The following is a 20,413-nucleotide window of genomic DNA, read 5'->3' on the forward strand; positions in this document are numbered from 1 at the left end:
TTGCCAAAATCAGAACTTCTTTTGCTTGATCTGGAAAAAAAACCAAACAGCTGAAAATTGTGATTTCACTGGGACATCTGGCCCTCATAAGACCAAGAGTCTTGGTACCTGGCCTAAGATTGAATGGTGTGCAGCTGGGAGACGAAATGTATGCTGTAGTCTTATACTGCTCAGCAATTCTGCATGGAGCTGAAATGAGTCTTGAACCATTCCATAGTCTGACCTGTGGCCAGCAGGTTGCTGAGTTTCTGTGTATTAGCAAAGCAGTCTGAAGATGAACTGCTATGTAAATTCTGGAGCATACGATTCAATTAGGCAAGTCTTGACTCCTCTAAAAGATGTCTCATTCTGGGTAAAGTTATCCTCCTGACCCGTGAAGTAGCTGTTTCCAGAAAAAAACACTGTAACCTTTTGATTTTCAGGTAGCATGTTCTCCTGGCTTCATGTACCCAGCAAATTTGGAAGGCATCAAGGGAGACGCTAGTAGCATTTGCAGTAAAATAAATCCTGTGAAGTCCAAAATGGTAAAAAATTATTTCAGCAATCAACCTGTGCTTAATCAATATCTTAAGGCCCAGGGTGACAGTGCTTACCACCTAATTAAAGTAACAAATTTTCATTGTATTTTAGTATGATATGAAAATAACACTCCTCTGAAACACAGCAGTACAGATCCATTTTCAGATAGCCTAGGAAAAGCCACACAGCTGAGCAGTAACATGATATGGATGCAGAGCACATCTTTCAAAAATGCATGATGACTTAGGGTCCTAAGTTCGATTTTCAAATCTTTTAAAAGTCTCTCTCTATTTTAAGGCTTGGAAAGAGCAATCCCTCATTTAAAGACAGAAGGACAGACTAAAATTGTTCACCTCATCTGTGTTAAAGACCCAGGCTGGTGGTGGAACAGAGGAGAAGGGAGATTTCCAGGTGACAAATCTGACTGTTGTGGCAGGGCAAGTATTGCAGGCTCTGGATAACTTGCATAAAACACTGTTAGCCCAAGTATGACCATGGAGTCCCACCAGAGCATCTTTAGACTAATGGGGTTTGTTGGTCAGCATGTAGAGATTTGTAACACAACTGCTAGGACTACTATGAATGCAATATGAATCACAGTATAAAAGCAGCAGAAAAAAATAATGGAGTGAGGGTTGCAGGGACGGGCTGTATTGATATCCAAGGATGTGACTGATAGCTGTAGAACTGGTAAACACCGAGGAGCGTGTTGTTGGCATCAAGACTAGATCAGATAGGGCCACTGTAGATGATTACTCAGCAGAAGACTTGAGCTCTGGTAGCAGGAGGATGCAAAAAGGGTTATAGCACACTGCATTTATTATTTCTTTTCCTGTTACACAGCAAAGAGGCAGATTTGTAGCCATACAGAAACCCAAAATGAATAAACAAGATGACAAAGAGTAACCTTGCTGAAGACTTTTGGAAGCTGAAGAAAACAAGCAAGCTTCTGAAGCCAAAGTATCACCTCATGACAACTACTGAATCCTAAAGCACATAAAAGACCTCTTTAAACCCAGTTTGTCATCACCAGTCAAAAAGGAATCCAAGATACATGGTGAAGACTTGACAGGGAACCTACCTTGACCATCACGTCACACAGAGTGATCCTTGCTAGGCCACTTGGGCACAAGCATATTGTTGTATGGGGGTACCTGGGTAAGAGAGTGGATAATTTAAACAACTTAGTCATCTAAAATAATTAACTTCCCATTTCTCCACGAGGGTGCTCACTGAGTTTTCATATGCTAATTTCCTACAGACAGGCACAAAGGACAGAATGGCTTCCTGCTGGTTTTTGGAGGAAAGAGGGGAAAAGGATCTACTCACAAAGGAAACTGTGGAGGATTTGGGACTAGATGGATGCTAGCTTGCTTGGAAGAAATCTTGATTTACTGCTTATTCATGCTAAATTCATACTCTGAAGAGGGTATGTCAAGCACAGATCCAGTCAGACGTATCCATCTTTTTCTCCTGAGGACTTACCACAGAAGCTACTTCATAGGAACACAGAGTAGCTTTGCTGTGCTTGCATACAGGTAAGGTCATAGGCAAATCTTGCTCTTTAAGACATGACCAAGAATCCCTTCTTGCAGCAGAGCTGTTCTCATTGTACAATGATGTAAAGAGCAAAACTTGCATCCTTTATCTTTACCATTTTCTGCACAGGATCTTTCCTAGGTTCATACCTGTTTGAAGTTTTATAGAAGAGTGAAGCGGGGTTAATTAGCATTGACATATACAGCTGTGGGTTGGTTTCAGGGGTGGCGGGTTGGCCAATGTAGCTAAGGTGCAGCTGTGGCTGGTTCTGTTAAGTGGTTGAGAGCCAATGAAGAGAGAACAGCCGAGGAGCAAGCAAGAGGAGAGAGAACATATGCTCTGGATGAGGTGAGATGAGGAGAAGGCAGTAGAGGGACTGGCATGAAGAGTATGCTGGTATGAGATGGTAAAAGACCTTGTCACAGCAAAATTTGGCATAGAAACCCAGAGGCAGGAGTCCTCTAGGGAAGGAAATTGTGTTTTGACTTCTATTCTAGGGGCTGGGAGAAGAAGATAGCCCACATAGCCTGCATAAGCAGTTGGTGTTGAGTCACAAGGAGCAGCCATAGCTGCTGCTGATTGCATTGACACAAACCCTTGTGGAGCTCTTGCCAGCGCAGGCTGAAGGAGATTTGGGCTTCTCTGGAGGTGCAGAGTGCACTGTACTGCTGTAGTGCAGAGCTGTCAGCAAGACATGCATTTTAGTGTAGCTGGCATTCTGGTTCTTTTCCATTTGAGGGTATGATAAAAACCCACCCTGAACAGTTCTGAGGTGGCCATGTCTGCCTTTCTGTATCTTATAGAGGTTGAAATGACTGGCATAAGACAGTGGTGACTCCCCAGTGAACCTGTGGGTTCCCAAGCTGGTGTTTTGCACATCAGCCCACGCTGCTTCTCTCATCACCTCCTCAGCTGTTCCCACTCTGCAAGGACAAACAGTCCAAGGGCAAAATGCTGAGCTTGGAAAAAAAAAAAAGTGTCAGCCACCAGCCCCCACAGGGATCTGTTCGGTGTTATTTATTAGAAGAGGGGAATGACGTGCAACATGTTTAATTTAGTTTTAGTTTGTTAAGTGTGTGGTTTTCTCATTACAGCAGGAACAGGGACATTGCAGGAACAGGGATGCTAAATGTCCCATTTAGGTAGCATTATTAATAGGAAAGCAAAAATAACTTGTTTCTGTTGGTGGTGGTGACGAGATTTTGTCCAAGGGCCCAGGTAGCCAGATCTCTCTGTCATTCCCGACTGTGGAAGCTATTCAGATGATATGCTGTAATCCAGTGTAGAAAGTTAAAGACAGTTTCTGCCATTTGCCAGGTAACTGTCTTTCTTTTGTTGTGTACCATTAGCTCAGTTGAGGACTTTTTCTTTCATGTCAATCCTTCGTCTGTTGGTCTGGATCCCTCCTCATATGTCAGAGGATGATTCTGAATCCCGGGCCTCTTGTGCAGTCATCTGAACTCTTTCCTGGTTTTGTCAGGCTTTTTTCCTGCAGGGCAGGCAACACTCGAAGGGCTAAAGCTTGTAATCCATCTTTGATAGCAGTTGTAATTTGTTGTTTAATTTCCATAGAAAGGATCCTACCTTTGACATCTCTTCCTGTCCTCTTCCCATACTCTCTCTGTATTGCATGTACAAAGCAACCATGTAATCCCCCATACAGGGAGGAAATCTAGACAGTCAATGATATTACTGAAGAACTCCTCATGTCTTCTCCTGCTCTGCCTCATTAATAGTCTCCCTGATTGCTTAACTCCCTGAGTAACCAGTGAATCAACTACAGAAAGATTTACGTTAGAAGAGACCTGGGGAGTTCATCAAGGCCGGCTCCCTGCTCCAAGCAGTGCTAATTCCAAAGCAAGAGCAGGATGCCCAGTCAAACTCTTAACCTCATCAGGCAGTGGCAAGAAGGAGGCTGCTCCACATGGGAAGGCAAGCCAGCAGCTGAGGGTGACCGCAGCATGCGCAGGGGCAGCGTCTTCAGCCAGGGCACAGCTCCACGTCCTCACCAGCACCCAAACGGGGTGAGCAGAGCAGGAGTGCTGATACTAACAGGTCCCATTGACAATCCACTTCTCAGTATAGAAAGGCAAGATAGGTCCCAGTTCGAACTGGGAAATCCAAATAACGGCACAGGAGTCTCCAGGAACCAGACTGGGAACAGGACCACCCGTGCTGTAGCTTAGGCCAGGATGGAAGGCGCAGCTCTGAGCCTAAAGGGAGCTCCTGGAGTAATGGGCAGAGGGTGCAGTTTGGAGAGCACAGGTAGGGCTGTACAGAGTAATTGCAGCCTCCTGGGGCACTTAAGGCTCTGAAAAACTATCCTCAAAGGCAAGAGATGCCCCGTCCTCTCTGGCTACCTGTTCCAGTGCTGCACCACTCTCAAGGGTAAATATTTTTTCCTTACAGAACTTTGTCCTTAAAATTGTCCAAAAGATTGACTGCTCTGCCTTCAATCCCTGGGAGCATAAATCAGATGTCACCTTGAACTTTTCAATGGCTCCAAAATGTCATTTTAGCTTAAAAATGGATGTAGTGTTTTCCTTTTATGTTGCTCTCTATGTAAACCTCTATAAATAGACAAACAAAAGTGGGAGGTTAAGGGAGTTTTACTTCTTTGCTATTCAGTATAAATAAGTCGATTCCGGGGAATGATTAAAAGGGACCTGAGTTTAAATTGGATCCATAGGATTAACAGTAGATTTTTTCATTCCTTCTTTCAAAATGTGTATACAAAACTGTATCCTGTCCTCATCACCAGAGGTCCAGTAAAGCTGCAGCTGCATTCTCAGAAAGCTCAGTTAGCCACCAGAAATTCATCCAAAGAGAAAGTTCATTGGCTAAATGAAGAAATGGGGCCACTTCAGAAGTGATCTATATTCTGGTCAGGTTTGCAGGCTAAAACAGACAGGATGAATTTTCATACGTAAATGCAGTAATTCAGATTTTGTTCACATAGCTCCTTTTCTGAATAGGGTAATTTTTAGCTCCTCAACAACAGGACAAGTAATACAGCAAAGAGAGCTCAAGCTATGCAGTAGCTTATTGAGGAGCTCCAAATTTGTAGAGACCTTGCAAGGGACTTGGAATGCAAGATAAGTGAGCTGTTTAAGGCAATATAACCGATAAGACTTAGTCCTGGAAAGAAAGATTAAGGGAAGAAGTCTGCCCAGGAAATGGGGAAAAAGAGAGAACAGCAAAACCGTATCATTTTGAGACAGAAAGGTGATGATATGGCATTGAAAGATACCAAAAAAGACTGGAAGGAATTTCGCAGGCACATGTGTGGAAATTTATCTTTGAAATTGTCAGTAGCACATCAGATCTGCAGAGGCATACAGGGAAAAAAACCCCAAAAACAGTTAAAGTGCAAAGCAAACATTAAAAAAATATATGGAGAATAGGCAGCTAGTAAGTATTGTAGCTTACATCATCAAGGAACAAAGATATGTGACAGGTGACTGGGATCAACCAGTACCTAACTTTTAGCAAGTTGCACTTTGGGAGTCTGGTTATTGGCTCCTGTGGAAGCTGGAATGGTTCACATACTCAAAATCAGGCACATGCTGCTGCAGATTGCTGAACTGGCCTACTTACAGCAGTAAAGATATGCACATGTAGAAGGTAGAAGCAGTTTTAAAATCAGAGCATTAAGGAGCAGAAGGTGCAAAATAAACAGAGTTAGTGAACCTCTTTTTTAGTATCAGTATTAGAGAAGAGGTGAAGGAGATGAGACCGCCTATATCTCAGTGGTATAACAGGATTAATAAAGAAATTATAAAAAAATACAGAAAAAGGGAAATGTTGGCATTAAAAAAGTGGAACTGAACCATCATATGATCTCTAGTCATTCTATGAGACCTGTACCATTCCTATGGAGAGCTGTTAGAGTTGCACCCTGTTGACATCTGCTGTGCTTGAAGAAGGGATACAATCATGACACGCTTGCAGTGTTTGAATTTTGTGAAGTCTCCAAAGAAGGATGACAGAATGACTTCCCCGATATCCGGGATCTTGTTCAAAAGGCATCTTTCCAAGACAAACAGAAGTATTTTTTTTTTTTTCTTCAGCCAAAAATGTCACAAACAGCTTAACAGTACCTTGATCCATGGTAAATTGCCAAGATTACCTTCAGCCTCTCCTTGAACATATTCAGCATGCTCCCTGTGCATCCTAGTGGCTCTTCACTGGACTTCCTCAAATTTGCTGACCGTTCTCTTGTGCTGGCATGCCCTAAACTGGACATAGCACACCAGATGTGGCCACACCAGTGGCAGTTACAGGGAAATAATCACTTCCCTCAACCCTCAGCCTCCTGGACATGTTCTTGCTAATGCAGCCCAGTATGTGGTTGGCCTTCCTCACCACAACTACTGGTTTTGATTCAGCTCACTGTGCACCAGGATCACCAGCCTTTTCTAAAAGCAAGGCTACTCCCCTTCCAGTCAGTGCCCTGGCTGACCTATTGCCAGGGACAATGCCTTCCCGGGGCCGGGGCTTTGCATTTGTTAATGCTAGACTGCATGAGAGTCCCATCAACCCATTCCTCCTGCTTTTCGGGGTCACATGGATGCCAGCCCTACACTCATTATATCAGCTTTTCCTACACTTTGTGTTGCCAACTGCAAACTTGCTGAGTCAGTGAAAATAAACTAATCTGGTGCTAGTGACGGATTCTTCCTCAAATGCCTACTATATTTATGCACATGTTGTTTTCACTCTCAAAATTATTATTCATTGTGATTTTGTACTATGTGGTCATCCCACATAGTACCCATAGTAAAAAACAATATACAAAAAAGGAGGTTGGTTTCTGCAGGAAGAGATCTTGTTCTTTAACCTCATACTTTTAATATCCTCTTTTTAATCTGTATATGATTCTAGATGGTTTGCTACTAATCCTAATGACTGTACAACACAGTTAAATTAACTGAAGCTTCCCCCCAAGGCACAGCCCAAAGACAAGGTGAGATCATTAAACTCAGTTTTAATATGGTTGATTACAATGGTCATTGAATAATATTTTTAAAGCCTGCAAGTCTCATTTTCAGAAAGGAACGAACCCCTCTGTGCCAAAATATCCTCTGCTCCCAGTGCATCGAGGGGCCGTCAGTACTAGCGCCATTTTTCTCACTGAAGTCTGAGAGCTGTTGAAGAGCTGGCTGTGAGTAACTAGAACATCAATGCGCTCTCTCCAAATATCATTCAGATTTGCAGGTTTCTCTGGTTTGTCAGTCTCCTTGCTTGCCTTGAAACAATAATTTATGCTATTTATTCTGACATAAGGGTAGCAAATCTGAGCACGAAATAAACACTTTGTGTTTAAGGCTGCAGCCACCTTGCTATTCCTCCGTCAGGAGCCACAGGGTAAGGTATTTGTTGTGATGGCTTTTAACATATGGAAGATCAAGATCAGATTCCTAAAATATTCTGAAAACCAGTTATAGCTTTAACAGTGACTGTGGTTAAATATAAAACCTAAGTAATTTGTTCTATTAAAAAGTCCGAGTCTTATTTTTATCAAGTGATAAAAACATGAGGGCATGTTCTAAATCGGCTAAAAGCTCTTGTAGCTATAAAAGCTTCACTTCTGCAATATTTTACAGCCCAATTAAGTTGGTGTGGCTTTTTTGTGTATTTTTTAGCACAGAATTCTTCCTCTGACATTGACCAGATCAGGCAGATTCTAGTAGAAGATTAAACATTCGAAGAAGACACAGGCAAGGACAATGCAAGACCTGAATAATAACGTTGAGTTTATTTTTCCCCTGGAAAGACGAGTTTCATTTGGACAGGGTCAGGTTGTGATGGGTGCACAGGACTAAGAAATAAAACCATACGTTTCATGCATTCATGTAACGTTTCTTCTCTTGACATCCACCTCCACACTATTGTGCATGTTTCCAGTTTAATATTACGCTTCTTATGATGATATGCAATTATTCCAAGCATCCTTTAACCAGAATGCGTATTCTATGCAGGATTAAAGAATACTTTGTCTGATGCATGCTAGACAGGCGGTATGGAGCAGGGTCAAGGCAAGCACGTAGCAGAGATCTGAAATTTCCTTTTTGATCAAGCAAGTAGTGAGCATATGTTCACAGCTGGAATGCGCGCTCAGCTTACTTTAGTGGAGTTTCAGCATTGACCTTTTGCTGCATTCCTCTAGCAGCAGTAAAATGGTTCTGCTTAAGTAAACTGACATGTACCACGTGCAAACCCAGCTGTCTTCTCCAGCCCACCATTTCTCCTACTGTTACAAAAAAGCCTGAAGGCATGGGAATGCTGTAATTTAATGTGTAATAACCTATCATGAAAATAATGTTGTGAAAAATAGTGGTGCTCATGGCACAAAAAAATCCACCTTGAGAAACCACCTTAAGAATTGGCCACAGAAGCACATGTTAATAGGTCCTGAATTGTACTTTATTACCGCCTGGTTGACACAAACGCAGGAGGTTAAAGCCTTTTATACCATCTGCTGCTGAATCCTGTTGCCATCTCCAGCTTGACCCATCCTTACCTCTCTTGGGTTGCTTATCATCTTTGTTCTTGTTCTGCTTTGTTTTTCTAAGTGTCTGGCAGGTCTGGCCTGTGTAAGACTCCACTGTAAAAATTAAGATGGTTTATGCAGCAAGTAGGTGATCTGGCAGGCAGTTATTACTGCGCAGAATGCTTCATTACAGAGCCACTCGTGATAGCAAGCACTGTGTGAGCAGACGACAGTGAAACAGCCAGATTGTGCCCGTCCACTGCAGCATTGCACTGCGTGTGTGCTTTCCCAGACAGCTCACAGTTCCAAGTACCCCTATTTATGAGATGCAATAAACTTCAGACATGTGGGCTTGGCTTTCAGAATGCGGCAACCTGCTTAAGCTGCCTTAGTTTGGATACTCAAAAATGAAGACGTCTCTTGGTGTTTGGATAGACAGGACAGAACTTTCCTTTATGTGCATGGCCTGAGCTTTGCAAAAGTCACAACTAAATGCATCTTTCCCCATAAAATGCAGAAAATACACAAATGACATGGATCCAGCATGTATTGTATACAGCCTACACTGACACATTCTTGATGCCTTTTTTTGGGAGGGAAGCTGAAACCCTTGGTGAATGGGAAGGGCAGTCAGAAAAGATCCAAATGCTCTTTAATTTTTTTTTTTTTTTCTTCTTTTTTCTAATCGCCTTATAGGAATAAGGGTGCTGTCTCCACTGCCCTGCTCGAATTAATACCTCAGCCTTGACTGAGTTTTCTTCCCACTGCCATGACATCAGCTGAAAGATTATCACCTACTGCTGCTCGTTGCTGCTGCCTTTCACTCAAATGGAGGCAGTTTATACAGGGCAAACGAGGAGCAATTCTGACCCACCTCATTTTGCCTACAGAGGCTCAGGGAGCATTTCACCCAGTGGGGGTGGCAACCGTCAGCAGAGAGGAAGGCAGCCAGGGTGATGACAGCAGCCAGCAGGCTATGGAAGCACTGTCTACGGTAGTCATAAGAGAATACTAAAGGATGTCTGCAAAGGCCACTGGATTCAGGCCCTTCTCTCAGGTCTGGATTTGTAGCCCCAAACCCTTTTTTGAGGTTAGGCACCAAAGAGGAAGCAAGGTCAGCCTGCTCTTCTCTGCCACGGCAGCGATGCCCTACATTTGTAAATATTTGCCAGTTACATAAGACTGTATCAATCTCTTTGAAGCAGAAACTCAATTTACAGTCCCACTTTAGATTTGAAATTTTTGGATATTCAAGTTCAGCTTTCCCCTGAGAATGGCTTGGCCATCAAGGGAAAAGAATGTGTTGAGAAGCCAGGGTTGGCTGGAACAAGGGATGAATGAGAAGAAACCACCAATTCTAGTGCATGTCCCAGAAGCCAGGAAACATGTGGATGGGGCATGTGTCCTCACTGCAGAGAGAGGTGTGTTACCAGTCTACCTTGTGTGAAACTTAGGCCATGCAACTGAAAAGGCGCCCAACCTGGGTTGGAAGCGCTAACGAACGCTGAGGCTATTGTGGATAGAACCAAAATTAGGAACAACAGCCTTGATTGTGAATTCAGCCATGAAAATGACTCCCTGTTGTCATAAAAACCTTTTTAAAAAGGTGCTTAAGTATGAGCATAACTTTGGGTACACTTCGTATATCTGCAATTAGACTCATATTTGTTTTCTGAATTAGGGCCCTATACATTTCTGCAGAGTTGTAGTCATAAGTAAATCCATTCTCCCCCTTGACTTCGCATTTGGTGTATGTAGTGGGTCTAATTTATTTCAGCTGTGAGACAGATGAGCTATAAGTTCTCCATCAGCACAAAAAGAAATCAGAGCTCTGGGGAGTCAGAGGATTCCAGAGCGCTGGGAGTTGCCAAATCCAGCCAAGGGTGCTGCAGCTCCTTACCCCCAGGCAGCAAGGCTGAACATGTGTTCCCATTAGCCACACGTGCACACAGTATGTACATACATACCTACGTGCCTGGTCCTACAGATCAAGGCAGGCAGACAACACAGCGCTCAACCGAGTACAAACAGAACCAGTGGCCTCATCCTGTTACCGTCTCTGACTAATCAGGATGAAAGCTCACTGGTTGAAAATGTATGTGTGTGTATGCATGTATGTGTACATACATATGTATATACACATGTGCTACTTGTCCAGTAGCTGATGTGCTTTTAGATGGTCTATCCAGTAACTTGCCCCAGTCCTCAATCTGCCCTGCTGCTGGCACTTGGACATACGAGCCCCTGAGTCCTGCAAGCCTTATTGCTGGTACTCCTCAGACCTCCTTGCATACCTGTGCAGACACACACATGCCCTAAGGATTCCCCCCATAATGTGACTGAGCTGCTGAGTCTCCCCAGAATGTGGCCCCTGGGTCCCTGCCTCCCCAGTTGCCTATGCACAGCCATACACAAACATGTCTCTCCACTGGTCTCCCCAGCAGCTCACCCCCCCGCACCACAGTCCCTTCTGTAGCTGACTCTCAGATGCTCTGGCTGCTTACAGCCCCTCCAATACCTGGCTGCCAAGCTTCTTATCCTACCTGCGGGTAGCCCAGCGTGATATTCACTAGCAGTTCCACACGCTGACACCCACACCCGCACAACAGGCACACTCGCCAGTCTCCCCAGTGGCTGGCTTGTCATGGCCCCTTTTGACCCAAGAGTCCCTCACCAGGGACTGGCACTCAGACTGCCGTACACGCACGTGCACACAGAATAGAGACCCCCTCAACTAGGAAAAGTCAGGAATGAAGTTTAATAAGAAAACAGGAGGCACTGCAGTAACCCGGCACAAGGCATGGACAGACAAGTGTACTGACCAGCAACCTGTTTACGTGCAGCTGTCCCCTTTTCACCGCATATACCTCTGTTTTTCCACATTTGTTCCTCCCTAGTCCACCTTGATCCATCTCTTCCCACTTCTGGTCTTTTCTCTAAACATCCCGTAATAGGTCTGCTGCAATCCCAAAATGCTTTTCCCGCAGCACGCCCCACTGAGTCCCACACCCCTGTAGGCAGTGACCCCCCCCAGTCTGGAAAATGACATGGGGAGACCCTCACCAGCTGACTCACCTAGTGGGTCTCACACCCAAACAAGGGGGCTGGTCGCCCTCATCAATAAATACTGAATGTGAAATAAATATGGGAGAAGAAAAACTAGAAAATGTTGTTGTCCACCTTCAGCAAATTATTTCCTACTGTAAGCAAAAGTAAGATACACTGCTGTCTAAAGTGTGGTGTACACAGGTAAAGAATCAACATGACTGAAAGCCCCTGCCTTTAAACAGTTTATATATGAATACCCTTAATGAGCTCTGCACATACTAAAGATTTGTAAAATATTATCACAGCCCCTTTAATTGCAATATAAGTGTGAGGTCACGCTATCGTAGAGATGTTGCTTGGAAGGGACCTCTGTAAGTCATCTAGTCTAACCTCCTACTTGAAGTGGGACTCTTGCCAACTATAGAAAAGATCAAGCCATGGCTGACCTTCATGCCATATTTCCAGCTGGAGAGAGACAGCCATCTAACTTAACATATGATGATTACTATAGGGCTAAGAATAATTCTCTGACTAGGGTGATCTTTTGAACACACTGGATGGTATCTGATGTAATTTATCACAAAGACCTTTTGCAGTGGATTTTGTGTTTTCTTTTTTAAAGTGCAAGTTAAATGTTCAAAGCTTTCCCTTTTTCTGCAAGCGACCAGATCTTGTGAAAACACAAGCACCTGAATAACATTACTGATGTGCATGAAACATGGAAGGGTCTATTAATTTGTTTCTTTTTTTTCATGAGATATGCACCCCTACACTGATGCAGTGCTAACAAGGGGGCTTTGGGAAGTATCTGTTCAAATGGTGAGGAGCTGCATGTATGATTACTGGAAAACCATCTGCCCACTGGTGGTTTAAGTATATTATGACACTTATCCAGCAGTTTTGCATTATATATCTCAATTTTGCAAGGCTATGTTTCATAATCCATGGTTTTCAAATGAAGCAGCTGAAAGGAGGTAAGTTGGCTAAAGATGCCATGAGGCATTGATGACACCAAGGGAATGAGTCTTATTCATCTGATGACCAGTCTGGATTATGAGCCTTTAGAGCTGGTTGCTAGACAAACTTTTGTTCAGAAGAGTTGCAAAGATTTGATGTCTTGCATATTTTTCACACATTCATCTTCTTGTTTAACCATTACATACTGCTAGAAGGTATGCTGTGAAATCTTGGACCCACTGCAGCCAACAGCAGAACTCCCACAAAGTTCAGTAAGGTCAGTATTTAATATTACTTTGTTGTAACAAGCCCTGGATTTGGCTTAGGCATGCAACTGAGTGGAGAAGACTGAGTGTAAAGTCAGTCAGTATAACAGCATCCAGCAAAGATTCATGATATGAACATTTTGAGCTTTAGCTTTTCAAATTCTGTAGTTTCACTGTAAACAGCCTTAATGGTGTTCATTACAGACTTCAGAAGTTTAAACAGACAGGCAGAGGTTTTATAGAAAATGTCTGGAAAGATTTATCTCTGGCTTCATCACTTGCATTACGTTAAGTAAAAGTTACTTGAAAGCCTTCTTTTAGTGTTGGTTTGAGTCATCCTCTTGAAGATAGCATTTTAGTTTTACCTGGATTATTCAGCTGATCAGCAGAGAATTTGTTTGTCTTCCCTATGTTCTATTTTTCGAGGGGGAAAGCCGGTTCAGTTCTCCTAGATAGCGTTTCGTGTATGTGAGAATTAAGACAGGCTCACAAACGGAACTGTAGTTAATCTGGTAGCTCAGAGACAACAGTCATGGCAGAACAACTAACCGAGCCATTCCAACTCAAATCCTGCTGTTTCCAGGAGGAGAGAGCGTGGCTATTAAGTACATTAGTCTGGCTGGAAGACCCTTGTAATGGTCTTTTGCCTGGTGTGGGACTGCAAATACAAATACTTTGCATCAATTGACCTGTGGGTGCTGGTATTTTCTTCCAAGGCCTTATCAGAGTTTGGGCATGTTAGTTACCCCACTGCAGACCATGATGGTCTGACCATCCATGGCTGCTGGTGGCTTTTGGCTAAAAAAGCATGAAAGGCCAAGGTTGTGAGAAAAGTCTGGGCAGACAGAAATCCATTTAATAATAAAGGGATCAAATCTTCTCGGATTTTATCTGTAGATCTCCATTGTTCTCCACTGGCTTTTCATTTTCGCTAATTCCACTAGCCTTTGAGTTAGGACTTTGGTGTCCTGGAGTACATAATGAACTCCGATCTCACAGAACTTTATGTCCTGCAAATAGTGAGTTAAATGTTAAAAACAAGCAACCAACAAACACAAAAGCAACAGGCAAGTTTCCTTTCTGCTCAGGCTGGCTGTGGTGGGGTTGACATGAGCATAAGGCTGGAGAGAAAGCTACAGGAGCAAGGAGTGACCTCTGCATTTCACAGAGAGGCTCCCATCTCGGTGTGACAGAACATTCCATCTGTTGTCCAAATGATTTTTAATGTCCAGGTGATTTTAAATTATTCTAAATTTTCTATAGTCTGATAATGTTCCCAGTCAGTAGACTTTTCCTGATTAACAACATTTTATCTCTTTGTAATTTATCCCTCCTGCCTGCAGTTTGTAGCTTCATAGACTCTTAGAATCATTTAGGTTGGAAAAGACCCTTAAGATCATCCAGTTCAACCATAAACCTAAGACTGCCAAGTCCACCGCTAAACCATGTCCCTATGTGCCACATCTACGTATCTTTTAAATACCTCCAGGGGTGGTGACTCAACCACCTCCTTGGACAGCCTGTTCCAATGCCTGACCACCCTTTTTTGTGAAGAGATTTTTCTTAATATCCAACGTAAACCTCCCCTGGCACAACCTGAGGCTATTCCCTCTCATCCTATCACTTGTTACTTGAGAGAAGAGACTGACACCCACCTCACTACAACCTCCTTTGAGCTAGTTGTAGAAAGCAATAAGGTCTCTTTTCAGTGCTAACCACAAGAACTCTCCAAGTCTGTTGCCTGTCTTCTGTGCAACTGTCAACCATGTATCATTCAACTGCTTAAGTAATTCAATTTTAAAATCAACTTAGTAGAATAAATTGTTTGATGCAATGGCAGGTGTTTTAAAAGGACTAGATAATTGGAAACATGGTGAGTTTGACTTTGCTGAGTGTTGGGTACTTCAGAGTGAGGCAGCTAGTTCCCATTAAGGTTACAATGTCCACAACATAAAGCTTTCTCTTCTGTATTGCCGTGGTCACTCGTGTGCTGGGTGCCACGGAGGGGCATCCAGAGTTTTTACGCTACTCGTGTTGAGTTCTACATCCATCACTTAGCTTTGCCTGTACATCGTTGTGTCTGTTGGGACTCCTGATAACTGCCAGCTACCAAGTGATTGAGAAACACAAGTAAGAAATGTGTTATGGGGAAACTTTGCTGTCCTTGAGAACTCCAGAGCGAGTCCATTATTAAAGGCAGAACCGAAGAAGCAGTGGCCCAATCTGCACAGCAAATTCCATCCACTGAAACAGCAGAAACTGGCACTAGTAAAAGCTTCTGGACCAAGGAAAGCATAATATCCCTCATGGTTAGGCAGCCCTTCCCTGAATTATTTTGAAGGTTTAGAAACCAAGAGAACCTCAGAAAGATGCCAACAGTGTATTTTTATCTGCAGTTCATATTTCTTAACAGGAAGGTTCCATAAAGAGAGCTGAGAAGGATGCGGAGCTATCAACGCAAGAGTGGTATGTACCATTTTGCATGTATTAACATCAGCTTGCAAGACTTGCCCATAATTTATGGACTGCTCGAAAGAAAGAACCACTTCCACGGGCAGGGAGAATTGCCCGAAATGGCTAAAAACATATCCAAGATAACAACTGGTGGTCAGGCAGCGGTTTCCAAACAACTACTCAACAGAAGCACTCACATCCTCTTGTGTAGCTGGTCAAGCTTGAGGCCAAACTCCTGTTACAGACCCACTGCAATTTCCACCTTTTACTGGTGAGCGAGGAAAGATTTGTTTCTCAAAAAAGGAGGCTTGGCTGGCTTGCACTGGTAGGATTTCCGCTCCGAAACCGGCACGCAAGCAGACTGATAAAGTGGATGCTGCGCACCCGAGGAGTGGCGGAAGGAAGCAGGCCCCTGTTTGTGGAGTGATGCTATTTCTGCTGGGATTTAAAAGTGTTCTTTGGAACAAAGTTGAAACAGTCACTATAAATGACTTGCATGTGTGAGTACAGAGCATTTTGGAGGATTATAATTTATGCCGGGCAGGAGCTGTTATGGTTCAGTTTAAGGCACTTAAAATAAGACTTTTGGGAGACAACCAAACCATCTTCAACTCTGGTGACTTCCCCGTTCGAGACAGTCCTAAATTTATATATACGGGGTCTGTTCCTGCATGGGGGCCAAGGGCCTTGAACTCCTATGGAAACCACTAGGTCTCAAAGATACTCTGGTGGTACCTAGCACTGTTATGAATGAACCAATGCCCATTAGGAAAGAGCTGGCAGTGCCCTGTAGCGTATGACTCTCCATACCCTTTATCCAAACCTGAACTAATTCAGCTACAGGATTTCTTCCCCCAAGGTCACAGAAAATATGTCTTGAAGGAATGGAGTTTTTCTCCATGGTAGGCTCCTTCGTGCAAATTGAAAACTGACCAACATATTAAGCCAACTGGGGACAAACCGTGACTCAGATGGTCATGCATGTGCTTCCCAAAGATGGAACAGAAGGAGGAAGAAATCAATCCCTTTCAGCTGAGCAATCGGAAAGGCAGACATGAAGCCCTGTCCTGCCATCTCCCAGGCAGCTCAAGAGTACTTCATAACACAAAGGCATAACTGTATCCACCTGTCATTTTGAAAATTACACAGTGGATATCTCTCCATGGCCAGAGAAAGTTTTGTACATTATGAGATCGATTTGTAAGTTCTTAGAAATATCGTTTCTCTAGTTCTTACATAGTTTTCTTTGTTCAGTTTTATCCCCATTAGTTAAGTCCAAACCCTTGGAACAGGCAGTACAAACACACCTCCTCTTTAATCTTTGCATCCTTTAAATATTTACAGATGGTTTTCATGTTCCCCTTCAGTTGTCATTTAGCCATTGTTACTCTGTATCTCTTCAAACTTAGCACCCTTGGAAGGGCACACAAGGCCAAATTCTGCTCTCAGTTACATCTGTGTAATTTTGGAGTAAGTCAGTGAACTTTGAATTTACACCAGGAAAACACAGAGCAAAAGGTGAGCCCTGAATAAAGACGACTGCTAAATAAAAACTAGGGAGACTATCAAAACTAGTATCACATCATGTGGGCCCTGGACTGCACAAGGTTGGTGACTTTTCCATCACGGTATCTTTTGCTGCATTCCCAGTGACTGGAGTGAAGATCTAGAAGACGTTGTGAACTGCAACAGCCATCTGAAACATGCTGGTATCTACCAGGGCTCTGGTGAGAAGTGCAGACACGTCACATCATTACGTGCTAGCCTGTGCCAAGTTCTTTTATGATTTAACGCCGCTAGCTTTTGGGTTTTTCTATGTTACATGGAATATTTTATGCTAGATACTTCATATTTATACATCTCTATTACAAACATGGCACATGAAGCTTGTTTTGTTCTGTGACTTTTTCTTTCCTATGGGTATTGATAATTATCCCCACTAGAGAAACTTTCTCCACCTTTTCTCAGCCCTGCATAGGGCTGGTTGAAAGCACTGTTCTGTATCCGTTCTGAAAGCAGAGAAAGCCAGTGAGATAAGAGCTATGCATCCTGTAGTTAAGACCATAGTGCATTTTCCAATAAAAAAACAAAGAAGTGGTGAGAAAGAAAAGAAAGAAAGAAAAGAAAGTGACCAAAGGAAGCTTTGCTTGTTAAAGCTATCTCATCTTCCCCAAGCTGTGCTTGCCACCCTGCTCTTTATAGTGTCTTCTGCCACCTCTGCAGTCTTTTTTGTGGCCTGCTCAGTCCATTCTGCTATATTCTACAAAACATACAGCGAACGTTTCATGGTTGCAAAATTACATCCGTTATTTCCCGGCCATATCCTTTGGCCTTGTCTAAATCATGTTGCTGTTCCAGCTGACTTCCTTGTACTGTCACTCCTCTGCTGCCACAGCCAGAGACTGTTAATGCGTTTAAGTTAGTGAAGTTCGGACTGTTAAGTGTTTTTCCTAGTTCAAAGGCATTATTAAATTTAGCAGAAAGAGAGCTGACCGTTCACGGAGGAGAAGTTTCTCTGGGCTGTTTTACACTGCATTCTTCCACTCCGTGAATTTTCCTTATGCTTTGCCCCTTAATACCCTTATGAGACAGGGTTAGTGGGTGCCCTCTCTTTACTGCCCACTCAGCCCAGCTGTTCCAGGTATGATGCCTGTTGCTGTGTGAGCTGCCATCATCTCTGCAGGTCATCCACTTTCCCAGCCTTCCCACCGGCCTGATGACAGGGGCCACCTCCCAGGAGGCTGGTAGATGTTCTCTCCTCCTCCACAGACAGCAGCTGTACTTGTTCAATGGGACAGAGGCAATGGACTAAACACCTTTTCCCTTACCCAGGGTACACTGATATATCTGTCTGAGCTGATAAGGGGGTCACTCCTGCTGTACTCTTCTACTTCTGCTGTAGATCCTCTATAATGATACTGTTGGTAGGTCCTCCTAAGCCACAGACTTTGGACGTGACACTTTGTATGGAGCGGCTCAAATAACTAGGCAGAGCTTGCAAGACTTACTTCACATCTTACGTTGACTAGTTTAAATGCTTTTTCTCTTTCAGAACCTTTATTAAAAAGGGTGAACGCTGTTTTCCTCCCTTTCCAGCTTATTCTGATGGATGTGGGAATGGAAATAAAGAACTATGAACCACCTTTCTTTACCCAGAATCTGGTGTAATCTCCAAGAAACAATCTTAAAAAGAGCTTGACAATTTTCTTATGGGTTCCTCTATAGCCTAAAATCACCAGGACAGCCTGGTGATGGGGGAGCACAGAGTATGGCAGATGAACTGATCCCACCCGCTGACCATCCTACCTGTAACGGCCCAGCTTCCTTGCCCTCTGGGCTTGGTCCAGCTTTCCAAAGTAATTTTGGAAACAAATAGCTTAAGCCATTGGCAGGACAGGCTGTGCTCACCTAAGGACTCCTTCCTGCACAGAACACCAGCCCGTGGCTGGAGGTATCCCTTTCTCTCAAGGGTAGGAAGTTTTACCAGGGTACTCGGTTCATCACGGTCTTGCTTCTGGTGACTGTTGTGGCTGGTCTCCAGGTGCTGCTCCTTGTGATGTGTATTTGTTTTGTTCCACTGCTAAATGTTGGGGTAAGATTACAAAATAGTGTTTAAATGCTATTATAGCATAAAGTCAAGCCCTTCAACTTAGACAACCAGAAATAAGGTTGTTTGTACTTGTGCATAATAATATATTCTTCCAATTCTGTGGTCACACGGGACCACAGTTCTGTGGTTGCTACTGATTTCTGCCACATCCAGTACACAGTATGAAGTAATAAATTTATTTTTATGCAGCACTGATGGTTTGCCCTGATACCTCAATGTGCCAAAGATACAAGAAGAGGCCAGGCATCTCTTTACACTTCTGACCTGGTGTGAATACCAGGGAACAGCACTGTATTTTTGGATATAGTACAGGCAAGAAATAGGAGTAAATGTGGAAATGTAAGCTAACGTTCAAAATACTACACAAGCATAGATTAAACTTTCCTCTGAGGGGGAAATGAGGTACAGGTCAAGTAAATTGATCAACTTTTAAGCTTGCACAAATAACAGGACTGGGCTAGAACACGTAATCTTTGTTGTAACTTCCTCCTTTAAATTATATCCCCTCTCCATAATCAACTTCTGTGGCTTCACTCATCTCTCTTACAATAGGAAAAGTTATAAAATAAGGTTTTTCAACTGTGCTTCATTAACACAGATTCTGCTATCCAGAGTGAACTATTGCAGAAGGGAAGACCTCAGATGCAATTCTTACTCTCCCAACAGTAACATCTACTAAGAGTGAAATTTTTGGAATTACAACAGAGTAAAAGCAGTCTGGTCGGGACAAGGTCTGTAAATCTGCTTCTCAGCTGTTTTCTTTCTTCTCCTCCTGTTTGTCATCAGTCACCATGTAAGCAAATGGATACAGATCATATAGATGAAGACAATAGTCTGAAGGTTAGTAAGCTATGTCCTTGACGAATTGAAAATCTCTACTTTTCCTTTTTTCTTGTAATAACCTCAGTTCAGATTCTGTAAAGGGCACCTGCAGTTCCTACTGGTCACCATGGGCAGTTTAAAAAAAGTTACAGTGGCATCTGCTTCTCATTTCTTTTAGTGGCAAGAACAATTTATTCAAGACAAGCCACATGTACAATTTTACACATTTTCAAGGCATTAGACACTGTCACCCTTCCAAGGGATGCTGCACTGCGTATACAAATAGAAAACCTCATGCCTATTGAGTCATTTTCCCCTTAATCTCAAATAGCTTCTCATGACCCAAACAGGATTTCTCACATGGCTGTACTCCATAAATTGCAGCCTGTACACTACCGTCCTGTACAGCTGCCAGGTACAGATCAAACAGAAAGTACAGTTTAGGTCATCCCATCTCTATATTCTGTTTCTCTACAAAGACAGCTAAAAATCTGCTGTTAAGCACTACTTCCTTGGGAATAGATATGAAAACCAAGAACAATAGATAGATCAAGAATCCTTTAGACTAAGATTCAGTCTGGCAAGTCAATCCAGTGTTTACAAGCGCCAGGCTTCAGTACAATTCTAAGCAGAACTAATAGTTTCCCCATACCATTCCTACCACTTTGATTTTCCAAAACCTCACCTGAGAGGTGTCTGTCCTTT

This window comes from Falco peregrinus, chromosome 6 (genome assembly GCF_023634155.1).
Source record: "Falco peregrinus isolate bFalPer1 chromosome 6, bFalPer1.pri, whole genome shotgun sequence".
In the NCBI taxonomy this organism is placed as follows: domain Eukaryota; kingdom Metazoa; phylum Chordata; class Aves; order Falconiformes; family Falconidae; genus Falco; species Falco peregrinus.